Genomic DNA, 12,500 nt, shown 5'->3' with positions numbered 1-12,500 from the left:
AGATATTCTAGATAAAGACATGGACAGATATTCTAGATTAAGACAGGGACAGATATTCTAGATAAAGACCGGGACAGATATTCTAGATAAAGACATGGACAGATATTCTAGATACAGATATTCTAGATAAAGACAGGGGCAGATATTCTAGATAAAGCCAGGGACAGATATTCTAGATAAAGACATGGACAGATATTCTAGACAAAGACAGGGGCAGATATTCTAGATAAAGACATGGACAGATATTCTAGATAAAGACATGGACAGATATTCTAGACAAAGACAGGGGCAGATATTCTAGATAAAGACAGGGACAGATATTCTAGATAAAGATATGGACAGATATTCTAGATACAGATATTCTAGATAAAGACATGGACAGATATTCTAGATAAAGCCAGGGACAGATATTCTAGATAAAGACATGGACAGATATTCTAGACAAAGACAGGGGCAGATATTCTAGATAAAGACAGGGACAGATATTCTAGATAAAGATATGGACAGATATTCTAGATACAGATATTCTAGATAAAGACATGGACAGATATTATAGATAAAGACAGGGACAGATATTCTAGATAAAGACAGGGACAGATATTCTAGATAAAGACATGGACAGATATTCTAGATAAAGACATGGACAGATATTCTAGATACAGATATTCTAGATAAAGACATGGACAGATATTCTAGATACAGATATTCTAGATAAAGACATGGACAGATATTCTAGATAAAGACAGGGACAGATATTCTAGATAAAGACAGGGACAGATATTCTAGATAAAGACAGGGACAGATATTCTAGATAAAGACAGGGACAGATATTCTAGATTAAGACAGGGACAGATATTCTAGATAAAGACAGGGACAGATATTCTATATAAAGACAGGGACAGATATTCTAGATAAAGACGGGGACAGATATATATTCTAGATAAAGACAGGGACAGATATTCTAGATAAAGACAGGGACAGATATTCTAGATAAAGACAGGGGCAGATATTATAGATAAAGACAGATATAGTTGTTTCTATTGGTCCAGACGGTCAGATGAAGATGAAGGCCTTGTTTCTATTGGACCAGACAGTCACATGGAGATGAAGGACTTGTTTCTATTGGTCCAGACGGTCAGATGGAGATGAAGGCCTTGTTTCTATTGGACCAGACAGTCACATGGAGATGAAAGACTTGTTTCTATTGGACCAGGCCTTGTTTCTCATAATAACTTCCTTCCTTCTATTCAGCCAGTGACTGTTCTGCCAGCTCTTAATAATGGCCCATTACATACCTAGCACCTATTAACCAATGATTGGAAGGAAGGATGGCGAAGGTGTTTCAACAGGGAAGGATGGTTGGTGAAGGTGTTTCAACAGGGAAGGATGGTTGGTGAAGGTGTTTGAACAGGGAAGGAAGGATGGTGAAGGTGTTTGAACAGGGACTGAAGGAAGGATGGTGAAGGTGTTTGAACAGGGAAGGAAGGATGGTGAAGGTGTTTGAACAGGGAAGGATGGTTGGTGTTTGAACAGGGAAGGATGGAAGGTAGATGTGTTGAGCAGGGCCCTAACCTGAGAATGCTGCTTTTGTATCAGATCATCAGACTGTGTAGTGTGTCTCCATCTAGTGGTTGAAATAGGACACTGCAGGTCAGACAAAGATGTTCATGAAATCACATGTTATTTGTCACATACACATGGTTAGCAGATGTTAATGCGAGTGTAGCGAAATGCTTGTGTTTCTAGCTCCGACAGTGCAGTAGTATCTAACAATTTCACAACAATAACCACAAATCTAAGTAAAGGAATGGAATTTAGAATATATAAATATATGGAATAGCAATGTCTGAGCAGCATAGACTAAGATACAGTAGAATAGTATAGAATACAGTATATACATATGAGATGAGTAATACATAGACTAAGATATAGTAGAATAGTATAGAATACAGTATATACATATGAGATGAGTAATGCATAGACTAAGATACAGTAGAATAGTATAGAATACAGTATATACATATGAGATGAGTAATGTAGGGTATGGTAACATTATAGCTGGTTTAACAGTATATACATATGAGATGAGTAATACATAGACTAAGATACAGTAGAATAGAATACAGTATATACATATGAGATGAGTAATGCATAGACTAAGATACAGTAGAATAGTATAGAATACAGTATATACATATGAGATGAGTAATGCATAGACTAAGATACAGTAGAATAGTATAGAATACAGTATCTACATATGAGACGAATAATGTAGGGTATGTAACCATTATATTATTAAAGTGGCCAGTGAATTCAAGTCTGTGTATATAGGCAGCAACCTCTATGTGCTAGTGATCAAATCAAATCAAATCAAATTGTATTTGTCACATACACATGGTTAGCAGATGTTAATGCGAGTGTAGCGAAATGCTTGTGCTTCTAGTTCCGACAATGCAGTGATAACCAACAAGTAATCTAACTAACAATTCCAAAACTACTGTCTTATACACAGTGTAAGGGGATAAGGAACATGTACATAAGGATATATGAATGAGTGATGGTACAGAGCAGCATACAGTAGATGGTATCGAGTACAGTATATACATATGAGATGAGTATGTAAACAAAGTGGCATAGTTAAAGTGGCTAGTGATACATGTATTACATAAGGATGCAGTCGATGATATAGAGTACAGTATATACATATGAGATGAGTGATGTAGGGTATGTAAACATTATATAAAGTGGCATAGTTAAAGTGGCTAGTGATACATGTATTACATAAGGATGCAGTAGATGATATAGAGTACAGTATATACGTATGAGATGAGAAATGTAGGGTATGTACACATTTAACAGTCCGATGGCCTTGAGACAGAAGCTGTTTTTCAGTCTCTCGGTCCCAGCTTTGGTACACCTGTACTGACCTCGCCTTCTGGATGATAGCGGGGTGAACAGGCAGTGGCTCGGGTGGTTGTTGTCCTTGATGATCTTTATGGCCTTCCTGTAACATCGGGTGGTGTAGATGTCCTGGAGGGCAGGTAGTTTGCCCCCGGTGATGCGTTGTGCAGACCTCACTACCTTCTGGAGAGCCTTGTGGTTGAGGGCGGTGCAGTTGCCATACCAGGCTGTGATACAGCCCGAAAGGATGCTCTCAATTGTGCATCTGTAAAAGTTTGTGAGGGTTTTAGGTGCCAAGCCCAATTTCTTCAGTCTCCTGAGATTGAAGAGGTGCTGTTGCGCCTTCTTCACCACACTGTCTGTGTGGGTGAACCATTTCAGCTTGTCAGTGATGTGTACACCGAGGAATTTGAAGTTTCCACCTTCTCCACTGCTGTCCCATCGATGTGGGGAGTGCTCCCTCTGCAGTTTCCTGAAGTCCAAAATCAATACTTGCTAGTAATCGTGGCAAGGAAACAAAACACAAAGTGTATTTAACTTCTTTATTATGGAAAACAGCCCTAATGTTGGAAACAAACATTATTTGTTGAGTTTTGAGTTTGAAAGAAAAGCGTTTCACTGTTACTTGTGCATTTGACATTAAAACTTGAATCTAGAAATGACAGTTCTGTCCACATGGGGGCAGTGTTGTACCATCATCAGCTTGTTTTAACATAGAACAAGTACAGATGCAGGAGCTTTATTTGAGCCAGTTTGCTACAGCAAGGAAAATAATCCTGCAGCAACAGAAATTGGGAGTTATTATGTGGATTGTATTTAATTTATATATATTTTTTTGTAGGTGGTTGGTACAGGGGGAAAATCAAGTGTGAAATTCCACACTTCAGAAGCGTTTTTAATAAACAACGCAACTGCATGTTTAAAATGTCCTCCAGATCTCCTGCAAACAGGGCAGATCAAATGAAGATCTGACACCTGTAGTAACGCTGTCTGTCAGAATGTCCGCTAGTATACATCTCTTTCTGTTGGATAAAGAACCGCGGTCATATTCATTTGACACCGAAAACTGACAAAAAAAAAACACTGGACCCAAACTGGGATGGATTACCTGCACTTTTCCAATAACAATCTATTGTTTATGTTGCAAAAACATTTAGCTACGGTGTGCACTAATGAATACATCCCCAGTTGCCTTATGTTGGGTAAAGGGTGTCGCCTGGGACTCATTTTGATGTGGATGTCGATTGTAGCTACGCAGAAACATCTAGACCCATAATGCAGTGTGGTGATGTGGATGTCGATTGGAGCTACGCAGAAACATCTAGACCCATAATGCAGTGTGGTGATGTGGATGTCGATTGGAGCTACGCAGAAACATCTAGACCCATAATGCAGTGTGGTGATGTGGATGTCGATTGGAGCTACGCAGAAACATCTAGACCCATAATGCAGTGTGGTGATGTGGATGTCGATTGGAGCTACGCAGAAACATCTAGACCCATAATGCAGTGTGGTGATGTGGATGGTCAGTTGTAGGTAACACAGTAAAATCTAGACCCATAATGCAGTGTGGTGATGTGGATGTCGATTGGAGCTACGCAGAAACATCTAGACCCATAATGCAGTGTGGTGATGTGGATGTCGATTGTAGCTACGCAGAAACATCTAGACCCATAATGCAGTGTTGTGATGTGGATGTCGATTGTAGCTACTCAGTAACATCTAGACCCATAATGCAGTGTGGTGATGTTGTAGGTAACATCTAGACCCATAATGCAGTGTGGTGATGTAGATGGTCAGTTGTAGGTAACACAGTAACATCTAGACCCATAATGCAGTGTGGTGATGTGGATGTCGATTGTAGCTACGCAGTAACATCTAGACCCATAATGCAGTGTGGTGATGTGGATGTCGATTGTAGCTACGCAGAAACATCTAGACCCATAATGCAGTGTGGTGATGTAGATGGTCAGTTGTAGGTAACATCTATGTGTGTGTGTGTGTGTGTGTGTGTGTGTGTGTGTGTGTGTGTGTGTGTGTGTGTGTGTGTGTGTGTGTGTGTGTGTGTGTGTGTGTGTGTGTGTGTGTCCAGTGTTGAGTCTGTGTTATCAATGTTCATTATTAACACCCTGAGACACACACACACACACACACACACACACACACACACACACACACACACACACACACACACACACACACACACACACACACACACACACACACACACACACACACACACACACACACACACACACACACACACACACACACACACACACACACACACACACACACACGATCAACATTCATTATTCACAAATAGCTGCTAATGCTAACATAAGTGCTTTCTCTCCCTCTGTGTGTGTGTGTGTCTCTATTTGTGTGTGTGTATGTGTCTGCCTGTCTGCCTGTCTGCCTGTCTGCCTGCCAAGTGTCTTCACAGACAGTCTGTTCCGTGTCTCCGTCTGTCATCCCAACATGTGTCAAGCTGACCACCATTGTCACCCCGTTTCCAAGGTAACCCGTCTAAATGTCGACAGCTACCGTCCTGCAGCACCTCACACCTGTCACCATGAAGTGGTTTGAAAGGCTAGTTTTGACACACCACATCACCACCAAAATCATCCCAGAAATCCTAGATCCCACTCCAACTCGCATACCGCCCCCCTTAGCAGATCCACAGATGATCCAGTCTGTTTTTGCACTCCACACTGCCCTTTCCCACCTGGACAAATGAAACACCCATGTGAGAATGCTGTTCATTGACTACAGCTCAGCGTTCAACACCATAGTGCTCTCAAAGCTCATCAATAAGCTAAGGATCCTGGGACTAAACACCTCCCTGTGCAACTGGATCCTGGACTTCCTGACGGGCCGACACCAGGTGGTGAGGGTAGGCAACAACACATCTGCCATGCTTATCCTAAACCCGGGGGCCCCTCAGGGGTGCGTGCTCAGTCCCCTCCGGTACTCCCTGGTCACTCACGACTGCAAGGCCAGACACTAGGTCAGATAAGAACAAATTCTTATTTACAATGACGGACTACTAAAAAGGCCTAGTTAAATAAGGTCCACACAAACCCAGACGGTCGTGAAGAGGCAGCACCTCTTCCCCCTCAGGAGGCTGAATGAATTCGGGCCCTGAGATCCTCAAAAGGTTGCACCATTAAGCTCTCAGACCAGCAGCTTCTACCATAAAACTGACAAATAATCAATTAATGGTCAAATTAAATCAAATTCATTATATCTGTCACATGCTGGTCTGGTGAACCCTGACCTCCTTACATCAGGTCTGGTGAACCCTGACCTCCTTACATCAGGTCTGGTGAACCCTGACCTCCTTACATCAGGTCTGGTGAACCCTGACCTCCTCACATCAGGTCTGGTGAACCCTGACCTCCTTACATCAGGTCTGGTGAACCCTGACCTCCTTAAATCAGGTCTGGTCAACCCTCCTGGCTGTGCAGGGTTTTGCTCCTAATACACCTTTTTAAGCTAATCTCTCTAGTCCAGGAGGCTCCTAACCTATTGTCTCTCTCCCTCCTCCCTCTCCCCTCCCTATCCTCTCTCTCCCTCCTCCTTTCCTCCCTCTCTCCCTTCTCCTCGTCCTTCTCCCTCCTCTCTCTCATTCCTCTCCTCTCCTCTCCTCTCCTCTCCTCTCCTCTCCTCTCCTCTCCTCTCCTCTCCTCTCCTCTCCTCTCCTCTCCTCTCCTCTCCTCTCCTCTCCTCTCCTCTCCTCTCCTCTCCTCTCCTCTCCTCTCCTCTCCTCTCCAGTCCATGAAGCCTCTAACCTGGTGCCCATGGATCCAAACGGTCTGTCTGACCCCTACGTGAAGCTCAAACTCATCCCCGACCCCAAGAGTGACACCAAGCAGAAGACCAAGACCATCAAGGGAAACCTCAACCCTACCTGGAACTTAAACTTTCAAATTGTATGTTCAGTTGACACTTTTTAAATTTTGTAAAGAGGGTGTTCATCTTTGTTCAAGAGACTTCTGAACTTTACACTATCTTTGTTTTCTGAACTTTACACTATCTTTGTTCAAGAGGGCCTCTGAACTTAACTATCTTTGTTCAGAGGTTCTGAACTTTACACTATCTTTGTTAAAGAGGCAACTGTACACTATCTTTGTTCAAGAGGCTTCTGAACTTTTGTTCAACTGAACTTTACACTATCTTTGTTCAAGAGGCTTCTGAACTTTACACTATCTTTGTTCAAGATCTGTCTATCTTTGTTAAAGAGGGCCTCTGAACTGTACACTATCTTTGTTAAAGAGGGATCTGAACTTTACACTATCGTTGTTAAAGAGGTATGAAACCTTAACATTGAGGATATTTTTTACAACACAAGATCTTCCACTTCCGAGAGACAGTTCTAAACTAAATGACTGGAAGATGACTTAGTTAGTGTTCTCTACTCCCTCCTACTCCCTCCCTCCCTCCCCTTCTCCTTTTTCCTCCTCTTCTCCCCCTCCCTCCCTCCCTCCCCTTCTCCTTCTCCTTCTCCCTCCCCTTCTCCTCCCTCCCTCCCTCCCTCCCCTTCTCCTTCTTCCTCCCTCCCCTTCTCCTCCCTCACCCCTCTCTCTCTCCTCTCTCTCCTCCCTCCCTCTCCTTCTCCCTCCCTCCCTCCCTCCCTCCCATTCTCCTTCTCTTCTCCTCCCTCACCCTCTCTCTCTCCTCTCCCTCCCTCCCTCCCTCCCTCCCTCCCTCCCTCCCTCCCTCCCTCCCCCTCCCTCCCTCCCCCTCCCTCCCTCCCTCCCTCCCTCCCTCCCTCCCTCCCTCCCCTTCTCCTTCTCCCTCCCTCCCCTTCTCCTCCCTCCCTCCCCTTCTCCTCCCTCACCCCTCTCTCTCTCCTCTCTCTCCTCCCTCCCTCTCCTTCTCCCTCCCTCCCTCCCTCCCATTCTCCTTCTCTTCTCCTCCCTCACCCCTCTCTCCCTCCCTCCCTCCCTCCCACTCCCTCTCCTTCCCCTCCCCCCCTCCTCCCTTCCCCTCCCCTTCCCCTCCCCACCTGCCTCCCCCTCTCCCTCCCCCTCCCTTCCTCCCCACCTCCTTCCCTCTCTCCTCCCTGGTCTATAGTCCCCTGAAGGATTCTGATAAGGACCGTCGTCTGTCGGTGGAGATCTGGGACTGGGATATGACCAGCAGGAACGACTTCATGGGAGCGCTGTCCTTCGGCATCTCAGAACTCCAGAAACAAGGAGTGGACGGATGGTGAGATGGAGAGGAGGGAGGGGTAGAAGGAGGAGGGAAGGAAAGGTGGAGGGAGGGGGAGAGGTAGTGGGAGGGGAGGGAGGGGTAGGAGGGAGGGGTAGAAGGAGGGAGGGGGGGGTAGAAATAGGAGGGGGAGGGGGAGGGGAGGGAGGGGTAGAAGGAGGGAGGGGTAGAAGGAGGGAGGGGGAGGGGTAGAAGGAGGGAGGGGTAGAAGGAGGGAGGGGAGGGGTAGAAGGAGGGAGGGGGAGGGGAGGGGAGGGAGGGGTAGAAGGGGGAGGGGGAGGGGAGGGAGTGGTAGAAGGGGGAGGGGTAGAGGGAGGGGAGGGAGGGGTAGAAGGAGGGAGGGGAGGGGTAGAGGGAGCGGAGGGAGGGGTAGAAAGAGGGGAGGGGAGGGGGGGTAGAGGGAGGGGAGGGAGGGGGGTAGAAGGAGGAGGGAAGGAAAGGTGGAGGGAGGGAGTGGAGGAAGAGGGGAGAGGTAAGGATGGAGGGAGGAGGAGGAAGAGAGGAGAGAGGTAAGGATGTAAGGGGAGGAGGCGAGAGGTAAGGATGGAGGGAGGAGGAGGAAGAGAGGAGAGAGGTAAGGATGTAAGGGGAGGAGGGGAGAGGTAAGGATGGAGGGAGGAGGAGGAAGAGAGGAGAGAGGTAAGGATGTAAGGGGGAGGAGGGGAGAGGGGTAAGGATGGAGGGAGGAGGAGGAAGAGAGGAGAGAGGTAAGGATGTAAGGGGGAGGAGGGGAGAGGTAAGGATGGAGGGAGGAGGAGGAAGAGAGGAGAGAGGTAAGGATGTAGGGAGGAGGAGGAGGATAGAGGTAAGGATGTAAGGGGGAGGAGGGGAGAGGTAAGGATGTAGGGAGTAGGAGGAGGAGGAGGAGGAGGAGGAAGGTCCTATCTTTCACTCTCTCTCTCTCTCTCTCTCTCCCTCTGTCTGTCTGTCTCTCACTCTCTATTTTCGCTGACACAACCATGTGGAGAGTTTTTAATGAGATGCCAGCGTTTGAGGTGGAGCAGGAGAAAATGCCATGAAATATCAGATTGTGTATGTTCCCACTCCCATCTGTGCTGCGGTACAAAGCCCTCGGCCTTCTGGGAAGACTCACCGGGACACAACAACACAAAACCACAAGAGAGAGACAACAAGTTATTAACAGGAAGAGGGGTCTCTGCATCAGTATGGTGTAGTGTTAGCTCTGCTGTTACCTGTTCAACCCTGTAGTCTAGTTAGTCTGGTACTGTAGTCTAGTACTGTAGTCTAGTTAGTCTGGTACTGTAGTCTAGTACTGTAGTCTGGTACTGTAGTCTAGTTAGTCTAGTACTGTAGTCTAGTACTGTAGTCTAGTACTGTAGTCTGGTACTGTAGTCTAGTACTGTAGTCTGGTACTGTAGTCTAGTTAGTCTAGTACTGTAGTCTAGTACTGTAGTCTAGTACTGTAGTCTAGTACTGTAGTCTGGTACTGTAGTCTAGTTAGTCTAGTACTGTAGTCTAGTACTGTAGTCTAGTTAGTCTGGTACTGTAGTCTGGTACTGTAGTCTAGTTAGTCTAGTACTGTAGTCTAGTTAGTCTGGTACTGTAGTCTAGTTAGTCTAGTACTGTAGTCTAGTACTGTAGTCTAGTTAGTCTGGTACTGTAGTCTAGTTAGTCTGGTACTGTAGTCTAGTTAGTCTGGTACTGTAGTATAGTTAGTCTGGTACTGTAGTCTAGTACTGTAGTCTAGTACTGTAGTCTAGTACTGTAGTCTAGTTAGTCTGGTACTGTAGTACTGTAGTCTAGTACTGTAGTCTAGTACTGTAGTCTAGTACTGTAGTCTAGTTAGTCTAGTACTGTAGTCTAGTACTGTAGTCTAGTACTGTAGTCTGGTACTGTAGTCTAGTTAGTCTGGTACTGTAGTCTAGTACTGTAGTCTAGTTAGTCTAGTACTGTAGTCTAGTACTGTAGTCTAGTACTGTAGTCTAGTACTGTAGTCTAGTTAGTCTGGTACTGTAGTCTAGTTAGTCTAGTACTGTAGTCTAGTACTGTAGTCTAGTACTGTAGTCTAGTTAGTCTGGTACTGTAGTCTAGTACTGTAGTCTAGTACTGTAGTCTAGTACTGTAGTCTAGTTAGTCTGGTACTGTAGTCTAGTACTGTAGTCTAGTTAGTCTAGTACTGTAGTCTAGTACTGTAGTCTAGTACTGTAGTCTAGTACTGTAGTCTAGTTAGTCTGGTACTGTAGTCTAGTTAGTCTAGTACTGTAGTCTAGTACTGTAGTCTAGTACTGTAGTCTAGTTAGTCTAGTACTGTAGTCTAGTACTGTAGTCTAGTACTGTAGTCTAGTACTGTAGTCTGGTACTGTAGTCTAGTTAGTCTGGTACTGTAGTCTAGTACTGTAGTCTAGTTAGTCTAGTACTGTAGTCTAGTACTGTAGTCTAGTACTGTAGTCTAGTACTGTAGTCTGGTACTGTAGTCTAGTTAGTCTGGTACTGTAGTCTAGTACTGTAGTCTAGTTAGTCTAGTACTGTAGTCTAGTACTGTAGTCTAGTACTGTAGTCTGGTACTGTAGTCTGGTACTGTAGTCTAGTACTGTAGTCTAGTTAGTCTAGTACTGTAGTCTAGTACTGTAGTCTAGTACTGTAGTCTGGTACTGTAGTCTGGTACTGTAGTCTAGTTAGTCTGGTACTGTAGTCTAGTTAGTCTAGTACTGTAGTCTAGTACTGTAGTCTAGTACTGTAGTCTGGTACTGTAGTCTAGTACTGTAGTCTAGTACTGTAGTCTAGTACTGTAGTCTAGTTAGTCTGGTACTGTAGTCTAGTTAGTCTAGTACTGTAGTCTGGTACTGTAGTCTAGTTAGTCTGGTACTGTAGTCTAGTTAGTCTGGTACTGTAGTCTAGTTAGTCTAGTACTGTAGTCTAGAACTGTAGTCTAGTACTGTAGTCTGGTACTGTAGTCTAGTTAGTCTGGTACTGTAGTCTAGTTAGTCTGGTACTGTAGTCTAGTTAGTCTGGTACTGTAGTCTGGTACTGTAGTCTAGTTAGTCTGGTACTGTAGTCTAGTTAGTCTGGTACTGTAGTCTAGTTAGTCTGGTACTGTAGTCTGGTACTGTAGTCTAGTACTGTAGTCTAGTACTGTAGTCTAGTTAGTCTGGTACTGTAGTCTAGTTAGTCTGGTACTGTAGTCTGGTACTGTAGTCTAGTTAGTCTGGTACTGTAGTCTAGTTAGTCTGGTACTGTAGTCTAGTTAGTCTAGTACTGTAGTCTAGTACTGTAGTCTAGTACTGTAGTCTAGTACTGTAGTCTAGTTAGTCTGGTACTGTAGTCTAGTTAGTCTGGTACTGTAGTCTAGTACTGTAGTCTAGTTAGTCTAGTACTGTAGTCTAGTACTGTAGTCTGGTACTGTAGTCTGGTACTGTAGTCTAGTTAGTCTGGTACTGTAGTCTAGTTAGTCTGGTACTGTAGTCTAGTTAGTCTAGTACTGTAGTCTAGTACTGTAGTCTAGTACTGTAGTCTGGTACTGTAGTCTGGTACTGTAGTCTAGTTAGTCTGGTACTGTAGTCTGGTACTGTAGTCTAGTTAGTCTAGTACTGTAGTCTAGTTAGTCTAGTACTGTAGTCTAGTACTGTAGTCTAGTTAGTCTGGTACTGTAGTCTAGTTAGTCTAGTACTGTAGTCTGGTACTGTAGTCTAGTTAGTCTGGTACTGTAGTCTAGTTAGTCTGGTACTGTAGTCTAGTACTGTAGTCTGGTACTGTAGTCTAGTACTGTAGTCTGGTACTGTAGTCTAGTTAGTCTAGTACTGTAGTCTAGTACTGTAGTCTAGTACTGTAGTCTGGTACTGTAGTCTAGTTAGTCTGGTACTGTAGTGTAGTACTGTAGTCTAGTTAGTCTGGTACTGTAGTCTAGTACTGTAGTCTAGTTAGTCTAGTACTGTAGTCTAGTACTGTAGTCTAGATAGTCTGGTACTGTAGTCTAGTACTGTAGTCTGGTACTGTAGTCTAGTTAGTCTGGTACTGTAGTCTAGTACTGTAGTCTAGTACTGTAGTCTGGTACTGTAGTCTGGTACTGTAGTCTGGTACTGTAGTCTAGTACTGTAGTCTAGTACTGTAGTCTAGTTAGTCTAGTACTGTAGTCTAGTACTGTAGTCTAGTTAGTCTGGTACTGTAGTCTAGTACTGTAGTCTGGTACTGTAGTCTAGTACTGTAGTCTGGTACTGTAGTCTAGTTAGTCTAGTACTGTAGTCTAGTACTGTAGTCTAGTACTGTAGTCTGGTACTGTAGTCTAGTTAGTCTGGTACTGTAGTGTAGTACTGTAGTCTAGTTAGTCTGGTACTGTAGTCTAGTACTGTAGTCTAGTTAGTCTAGTACTGTAGTCTAGTACTGTAGTCTAGTTAGTCTGGTACTGTAGTCTAGTACTGTAGTCT

General features: G+C 44.5%; 1 pseudogene; it reads left to right on the top strand.

The window, feature by feature from the left end:
- The window catches only part of LOC124020917, a 115,030-nt pseudogene that overhangs the window by 70,228 nt on the left and 32,302 nt on the right, over positions 1–12,500 (top strand).

Source organism: Oncorhynchus gorbuscha, unplaced genomic scaffold (assembly GCF_021184085.1).
Source record: "Oncorhynchus gorbuscha isolate QuinsamMale2020 ecotype Even-year unplaced genomic scaffold, OgorEven_v1.0 Un_scaffold_985, whole genome shotgun sequence".
Lineage (NCBI taxonomy): Eukaryota > Metazoa > Chordata > Actinopteri > Salmoniformes > Salmonidae > Oncorhynchus > Oncorhynchus gorbuscha.
Note: the sequence above shows the minus strand (reverse complement) of the source record. Positions and strands in the feature narration are given on the sequence as shown.